Consider the following 9,205-nt stretch of genomic DNA (forward strand, 5'->3'; position numbering starts at 1 on the left):
TCACAATTGGTACGTATGATTTTATTCTTCACAATTCTTACTTTATGTATATTATAAATTCACCATTTATAATTTTTATGACATAGTGACACAACACACCGCAAGCATACTTAACTTTTTTTCGCAAAATACAATAATCAATAAATATATTATAATCAATATTATTGTATTTTTTTTGCAAGATACAATAATCAATAATCAATAAAGACTACAATTTTTTTTCTTTATTTTTTATAAACCAAATGCTACTTTCTTGAAAAATTATAAAGAAGCCTTGATGGATGACCTTGAAGACATGGCATACATTTGATTCAGCAAATGAACATGTAGAGCTAATATTTTTAATGAGAGAAGGAAATTTCTATGTTGGAAAATTTGGTTTTTATAGGCTTATTTTGAGCCAACTTTGAGCCTAAAATAAAGAGGGCCCCATACGTCTTTTGAAGTGGGTCCAAAGAGGTGTTGTGTTCCTTACCGTATGAAGAGTCACACGGTGAAGACGGTTCATCAAAACCATTTATGAGTGAATGGGAACTTGACGTTCGTGGAATGGACATTTAAAGAATTAAATGTGGGTTTTCTTGAAATGGGTTGTCCCACATTGAAACTTTAAGAGAGCTTTTGAGTATATAAGCTCTAAGTGTACAACCTTGGGTTGCGCTCTAAGGGGCACCCCAAGTTTGTAAAAGGGAAGAGTTATGGACAAAGTAAACCTTAGCCCAAACCATCACACATGCGCGCCGCCGTCTAACTTGCCGTGCCGGGCGCAGGTGTGGGTCGGGTCAGTTCTAACATTAATTTTTTGGACAAAATTCATTTGAATTTTTTCAAAAATTCTTGTGGGAAAAATTAATTTGAATTTCAGAATGAAATTAATTTAATTTTGCGCCAAAATTTTTCTGTCCAAACAAACCTCTACCAGTCCAATCTCTACAGGTTCAAACTATTCAAACAGTTCAGGAAAACTGCCCAGCAGTTTTTTAACTGCTGCAGTTAAATAGATCTGTTCAAAATTTGAAACTATCTGTTCAATTTCAAAACTGTACCTATTCGGCAGTTTGCATACCTGTTCGGAATTTTTGAATAGTCACCATTGGCCCAATAAATACCATGGCATTCCAGCAGTTTTTGGGGATTCCGAAAATTAATTTTATTTGCCTTCATTTTGCTCTCTTGTATCAACTTATTCTTTATATTATTTTAGGGAAATTTTGGAGAGTATAGAACACAAGTTTTGTTCGCCGTACAAATTGTTTGGAGTGCTACTACAATTTGTAAATATCATTGTATCCCAGGAGATAGACGCCATTGTCCGTAAGCACTGTAGCGGGACGAATCTGTCTTAAGGACAGAGTGTCACACACTCGACTTGATCTTTTTATACTTATACATTTCGGTAAAATAAATTCTGTAGGTAATTTATTTTAATTTGTTTAATTTGTTTGATGGAGAGAAAATGCACCAATATGATCTAATTACAGAGAGTACAGAAATTGAAAATATTTTGTATAGGTAGCTTTTGGCTTTGAACCTTCCATTGTGAGACACTATCGGATTTACTAGCTGTACGGGAAAGAAATATATCTTCTCGTATAATCCTGTTGACCAAGTCCACGCTCCTCCGTACGACGTCGCTTTATCACCTGAAAACACAAACGTGAGTTGGCCGGCGGGTGTGTGCCGGAAACCTCTCCGATGCCTAAGTCAGAAAACTTGACAAATAGACAAAGCCCAATGTTCTCAGGAAGCAAAATTATGTTGTGTTCTGTTACCTCTTCCAAGGTGATTTTTTGTGAGCTTTTATAAGTTTCGAATGGCACAATCCTAGTAGGACTTTTATTCCTCCATGCAGAGTCCTCTTAGGATTCATACTCCTAAGGATAATGCTTATCCTTTTACACCCCCCCTCCACTGCTTAAACCAAGTGGGATGGTTTTTACTACGACCGAACTACCATTTGACCGTAGTAAACTGGCTAAGCTTAGCCGCGAGATAGTTCGGCCCTTCCTTTTACCTCTTATCTCGGTTCTCCCTTGCATGAACCATGATGTGTTGGGACCGGTCTACCGAATAGCAAGGTCTTGACCGACCTATCTAGAATACGCCACGACCGGACTAACTCTGAGACCGGCCTAACTCCAAGTTGCCTCCGGACCGGAGTAGCTTTACTCCTCCTCGGGCCGGAGTAACTATACCTCCCTGGGCCGGAGTAACTACACTTTTCCTGGGCCGGAGTAACTACACTTTTCCTGGGCCGGAGTAACATTTCGGCCTTTTCACCTAGTCCTTGGCAATTTGGGCCACAAAGCCCATCACATAGCTCGGCCCAGCTTTTACCAAAAATTACCCTCTCAATTGCCCCTTAATTCCATCTGCACAGCATGATTGGGATTACTAGTCCACCAACCGAGCTGAAGTTATTAAGCCGGTCCAACCGAGCTAAAAACCCTTTAGCCTCTCCAGCCGAGCCAAAAACTCTTGGGCCCTTAAGCCGAGCTAATTTTACTTCGGGCTTTACTTTGTCCGGTCAAAACGTCTCTTCAATCACGACTGTAACGCTTCCCTTTCCGTATACACGCGGCACGCTCCCATTCGTAGAAGGCAGCTGTCAACGCCGTCTTCGCGTTTCTCAATTTTTGAACAGTTCCCACCCTCTCTTTCTTTCCACAAAACAATCATCCTGCTTTTGAACCATTCACCTTCACTATTCTTCATCTTCTCTCTCTGTGCTCTTGCTGTTCGTGTTCTTCCTTTACTGCAACAGTTTTCATCTTCAGTCCCCTCTTCTTTAATCTGGTAAGCAAATCTACTTTCCTTCCCTGTTTTTGCTTTCGTATCTGCTTCTATACATTTGGTTCATTGTATTTTTGCAAAACGTGTTCTTCCCTTTCTGCTTTGTTTCTGTATTTTCATGAAAAAACAATAGCACAACTCATGCGCGTATGAACTTCTGTAGAAAATTAGTCTTAGATCCAAAATAACATAGCAACCGAACTAGGATACTGTTTGTCCAATGTTGGTAGATCACTTTAGACAATAACCGAACTAGAACTTGTAGAAGTTTTAACAAATCACCAACTCCTGATTCACCGTAGCCGAAATAAAATCACCGAACGAAGTTTTGAACACATTAGTCTAGGATCCATGGCCTTCAACCGAGCTGAGCCTTGGGGCTAAGCCAGCTTTCTTAGTTTTTAAACCAAACTCAGAAAGCTGCCCCTAGTGGCTTAACCGAAGTAAACAACCCATTGTTCAAACCGAGATAAATAAAACCGATCTTGCGTACCCAAAGTTCAAACCGAACTACCAAGTATTTTGCCGAACCAAGACAGAACCTGCCCAGAAAACCGAAGTAGTGCTCATTTACCTTATTTTTAATATGTAGCACGGTCCAACGATCTGTGCTTAACCCCTTTGTTTTCTACTTTGCAGACTTAGGTTACCCAGGCACTCCTGCGTGCGCTCAACCGAGCTACTGAGCACAATCTTTGCACCGATATAACTTATTCGTAAATTATACAACAAATGGGTAAGTATAGGTATTTGGTAGAGACCCCTGGTGGCATGGCCGAATTCTGAAGGGATTATGGCATTCCAGACGATGTACACCTTACCCTAGCCAAGAAGGACATCATACCGTGGGGTGAAGCAGGCTTTGTACCTTTTACCCTGCTTTCAATAATAGAGACCGGACTAAGGTTCCCAGTCCAGCCTTTAATTTGTGAATTTCTTAGGCAAACCAGGTTATGCCCAACCCAACTATCCACCAATACATATCGGATAATAATGGGTATAGCCGAGCTAAACCGCCAAGCAGGCCTCAACCTCGGCTTAGCCGAAAATATTCCATCAGTACTCCATAGGTTCCAAAGACGATGGCTGGGTTTATTACGTTAGGATACGCCAACGTAGAGAAAAGATAATAAAAGACACGCCGGATAAGGATGTTAATGACGATGACTTCTTCTGGGTATCGGGCAATTTTGAAGATCAGCAGGCCCAAATCCCAGGCCGAAGTATTAACTGGAAGAAAGGAGAACCTGGTAGAGTTACTTCGGTTTTATGCATGTTTTCCTTTACTTCGGTTTCAGGCGTCACGACCGACCTAACAGTTCTATATTTTTTGCAGATTCAGCTCATCTTGCGTCCCATTATAGTTACCCAAATCTGAACATACTTCGAGCCGCACTACGGGTTAAAGAAAGAAGTTGGTCTAAGCTTCTAAACTTTGAGCCGACCTACAGATATAGCGGTCGTCGAAAAGCCCGAGTGACCGATTTCCTTCTAGAGGAAGCACCTAAACCGGACCCAAACTTGCCCGAAATACGACTTTGTCCCACTAACAGCTGAAGAAGAGATGGCGAAGAAAAGCAGAGTTAGGGCCCTTCTGACCGCAACAACCAGGGCCGAAGTGCAACCATCCATTGAAACGCAGCCTGCCGTTGTGGCCCTCCCTTCTCAGCAGCCTTCTTCATCTCGCCCTTTTAAGCGCGCCCGATCTACATCGACCGAACAGCAACTTGTCGATGAGGTTAAATCCATCCCCCAAAGTCCTCAACCTACCCTCCAACCGGAGCAAACTGACCGAGCAGAATCTTTGAAATGGGCTCCGAAGCTAACCTTCAATGACCGAGATATCAAAGCTTCTGATTCGGTTGTGGCTGAAAAAGATCATCAATTAGCCTTTAACCTGACCAAAAGTGTGTGCCTCCCCAAGGACATGGAGCACCACCTAAAGCAATTAAACACCGAAATGAAGTCAATCCGGTCTACATCGAAGTCCATGATTTTGGTAAGTAGCTCTGTCCGTTTTTTCTGTCTAAATTTTCAAACTTTTACTTCGGCTTAAGGAAAGTCTTCGTTCTGTCAGGCCTTACAAAAGAACAACATTACTTACAAGAAAGTCCAAGAGCTCAGAAAAACTACGAGGCAAGCAATGGCAGAAGCCGAAGGAAAGGTGGCCGAGCTAGAAGAAGCCGAGAAGAGAATGGCCGAGATACAAGCAGAGAACGGCCGACTTGCCGATCTGGTTAGTTCGGCTGAAGCGGAGAAACAGAAAGCCGCCATTGCTATGAAAGACAAGTATCTGCGCGAGTTGGTAAAGCTTGAAAAGAGAAAAGACACCGAAATAACTCAACTGAAAAAGAGCGCGGAGGGAGCTGAAAAACAGGGTTACAAGCGGGGTTACAAGAAGGCAGAAGACGCTTATGTCAAACAGTGCGACGCTGCCAAGGAGCTGTTCTTCAAGTGCGGCTGGAGGGCGGCTGTTGAGAAGCTCGGTCACGATCCACAGACCGAGGTTTTCAACCCTCCAGCCTATTTTATACCGAGCTCCCTTGGGGAGTATGCTGATGCCCTGCAACAGCAGTTTTTAGAAGACTCAGATTCTGACGACTCCTCTGTTTCTGAAGATATTCCGGTTGTCAGTGCGGAACCATCAGTTCGGTCGGAGCCCACTGTGGAAGACCTAACTGTTGATCTTCCTAGTGAAACCATGGTTCCAGCCGAAGTGACTCTCCCAACCGTGAGTGAGCTCCCTTCTGAAGCCGGTCTTCATGCTGATGTAGCTTTTGATGCCGAAATTGAAGAACTTTTCTCTTGATTATGTACTTTTTTTCTTTCGTTATTTTTTGTTCTTGTAACCGGGCTATGCCCCTCTGTAATGGTTTTTCAGTGAATGAAATTTGTGCTTGAACTCTTATTCCGGTTTTGATATGTATGCTTGTACTTTGTACTGTCTTCTATAACTCTAACTGCTACTTCGGTTTTAGCTGGTTAAACTATGCTTACCAGCCAACCACTCCTTAGCCGATATAATCACTTCGGCTGAGGAGTACACAGAGTTGGTTTATCCAGCCACTTCTTCAGCCATACCCTTACTTCGGCTGAAGAGAAACAGGAGTTGGTTTATTCCAGCCAGTCACTCTTCAGCCATTCCCTTACTTCGGCTGAAGAGTAACAAGAGTTGGTTTATTCCAGCCAACTACTCTTCAGCCATTCCCTTACTTCGGCTGAAGAGTAACTACTTCGGCTGAAGAGTAACAAGAGTTGGTTTATTCCAGCCAACCACTCTTCAGCCATTCCCTTACTTCGGCTTAAGAGTAACAAGAGTTGGTTTAATCCAGCCAACTACTCTTCAGCCATGCCCTTACTTCGGCTGAAGAGTAACAAGAGTTGGTTTAATCCAGCCAACCACTCTTCAGCCATGCCCTTTGGCTGAAGAGTAACAAGTGCTGGTTTATTCCAGCCAACCTCTAAGTTAGTTTTTCCAGCTGACTTAAAATAATGTTTGGTTATTCCAACCAAACGTCCTGCAGCCTGGATCCTTATCCTGGGCTTAGGAAAGTGTTGGTTTAATCTAGCCAACCTCTAAGTTAGTTTTTCCAGCTAACTTAGAATAATGTTTGGTTATTCCGACCAAACGTCCTGCGGCCTGGATCCTTATCCTGGGCTTAGGAAGGTGCTGGTTTAATCCAGCCAACCTCTAAGTTAGTTTTTTCAGCTAACTTAGAATAAAATGCTTGCGATGTACCTAATCTTTACTAAAGCTCACTTTTACAAAGAACAACTTGTGCGGAAAAGAATTGCTTGTTTTATTGAAGAAAGAAAAGATTACATATGTTTGAAAAAGAAGAGCTAAAAGTAAAATAACTTGAGATTGGCCGTGTTCCAAGGCCTAGGGATTGCTTTGCCGTCCTTGTCTTCTAGGTGGTATGCCCCTTTGCCGGCTAACCCAACCACCTTGTAAGGACCTTCCCAGTTTGGCCCTAACTTTCCATCTCCTGGGATCAAGATGTTTTCCATTACTTTGCGTAGTACCCAATCGCCTATCTTAAATTGTCTTGGATGCACCTTTTTGTTGTATTTTCTGATTAACTCTCGTTGGTATGCGGCGATGTGAACCAGTGCTCTTTCTCTTCTTTCTTCTGCAAGGTCAAGTTCCAATGTTATGGCTTCTTCATTCAAGTCTGGATCAAAATTTTCGCTTCGAATTGTGGGGAGGCCAACTTCCAGTGGGATTACTGCTTCCATTCTGTAGGCTAAGGAGAATGGCGTTTCTCCTGTTGATCGCCGAGGTGTGGTGCGGTAAGCCCATAAAACATGAGGAAGTTCGTCCGCCCACTTGCCTTTTGCCTTTTCTAGCCTTTTCTTTAGTCCATCCAAGACGACTTTATTTGACGCTTCTGCTTGCCCATTTGCTTGAGGATATGCCGGTGTAGAATTGTAGAATTCTATCTTGTACTCCTCACAAAAGCTTCTGAATATCCTGCCGTCGAACTGAGTACCATTGTCTGAGATTAGGGCTTTTAGTATGCCAAACCGAGTGATGATATTCTGCCAAACGAACTTCTTCACATCTTTCTCTTTGATTGATGTTAATGCTTCTGCTTCCACCCACATTGTGAAGTAGTCTGTTGCTGCGAGAAAGAACTTCCTGCCGCCGGGTGCTGTTGGAAGTGGTCCTACTATGTCAAAGCCCCACATTGCGAAAGGCCATGGGCTAGTCAATGGTAGGAGTTCTCTAGCTGGTTGATGTATTTGGTGCGCGAATTTTTGGCATTTCTCACACTTCTTCACATATTTCTCTGAGTCTGCCTGCATATATGGCCACCAATATCCTTGCGAAATGGCCCTGTAAGCTAGCGATCTTCCCCCTTGATGGCTTCCACATACCCCTTCGTGTATTTCGAACAAGAATGCTTCCACTTTGCTGGGATGGACGCACTTTAGGTAAGGTCTTGAGAATGACTTCTTGTATAATGCCAAAGATGGAGATAGCCAAAATCGCTGTGACTTTGCTCTTATTCTGTTGGTTTCTTTTTTCTCTTCTGGCAGGATGCCGTCTTTTAGGAACAGGATGATGGGATCCATCCAATAGGGACCTAATTCTACGCAACATACCTCTTCTGCTTCGGGGTCTTCTATGCTTGGTTTTGGTAAGTAGTCGATGAGTAATGGATAAGGGATGGATGTATCAGCCATTGAGGCAAGGCCTGCTAGTTCGTCCGCTCTGCTGTTCTCCTCCCTGCCAATTTGTTCTATCCTTACTACATCAAACTTCTTGATCTCTGTTCTGACCAGCTCTTGGTACTTGGCCATTCTGTCATCCTTTGCTTCGTAGTCGCCAGAAATTTGGTTTACCACCAGTTGTGAGTCGTTGTAAACCATTAGTTCGGTGGCCTTCATGTAGTGTGCTGACTTGAGTCCTGCGAGAAGCGCCTCATACTCCGCTTCATTGTTGGATGCTGGGAAGCCAAGGTTGATTGCTTGCTCTACAACCAGGCCGTCTGGAGAGATGAGGACTATGCCAAGTCCTGCACCATGCCGATTGGATGCTCCATCCACAAAGAGCTTCCACATTTCTCCAACGAATAACTTCCAGCAAGTGGAGGGGTCAGATGATGTCGTGGGGTCAAGGATGGTGTTTTCTTCAAAGTCCATGTTTGTTGTCTGCCCTTCGTCATCTGATTGTACTGTTGGTGAATCTTTGTTTGTCTCTTCCTTGTTGTCCTTAGTATGGTCTGCCTTGGTGCTTGATTGACTACCTTCTACTAGGGGTTGTGCTATTCCGGCGTCAACTTTCGTCCCTAGTTCGGTTGTGTCAGTTAGGTCGACTGGGCAGATATGGTGACTTCCAGGAGTAAACTCTGCGACGAAGTCTGCCAAAGATTGGGCTTTTACTGCGGTCTTGGGTTGGAACTTGACGTCGAATTGTCCCAGCTCTACTGCCCATTTTAAGATTCGCCCAGAAAAGTTTGCCCTCTCAAACAAAGCTTTTAGTGGAAAAGCTGTGAGGACGACTATGGTGTGGGCATGAAAGTAGTGTGCCAATTTTCTGGATGCCATCATTAATGCTAATGCTAGTTTCTCCAAGGGCAAGTACCTCGTTTCGGCTCCCAACAATGTCTTGCTGACATAAAAAATGGGCAAGTGTTGTATTCCTTCTGTACGAACCAACACTGCGCTTACTGCGTACTGAGAGACTGCCAGGTACAAAAAGAGTTCTTTACCAGGTACTGGAGTAACAAGTAGTGGTGGGGAAGACATGTACTCCTTCAAGCTTTCCAGAGCTCGGTCGCATTCTTCATCCCACTCAAACTTGGCCTTTAAAGCTTGGAAGAATGGTCGTAGTCTGTCTGATGACCTGCTTATGAACCGGTTGAGCGCAGCTGCCATACCGGTGAGATGCTGCACTTCTTTGACT

The sequence above is a fragment of the Camellia sinensis genome, chromosome 4, assembly GCF_055761805.1.
Source record: "Camellia sinensis isolate YWXY chromosome 4, ASM5576180v1, whole genome shotgun sequence".
Taxonomy (NCBI): domain Eukaryota; kingdom Viridiplantae; phylum Streptophyta; class Magnoliopsida; order Ericales; family Theaceae; genus Camellia; species Camellia sinensis.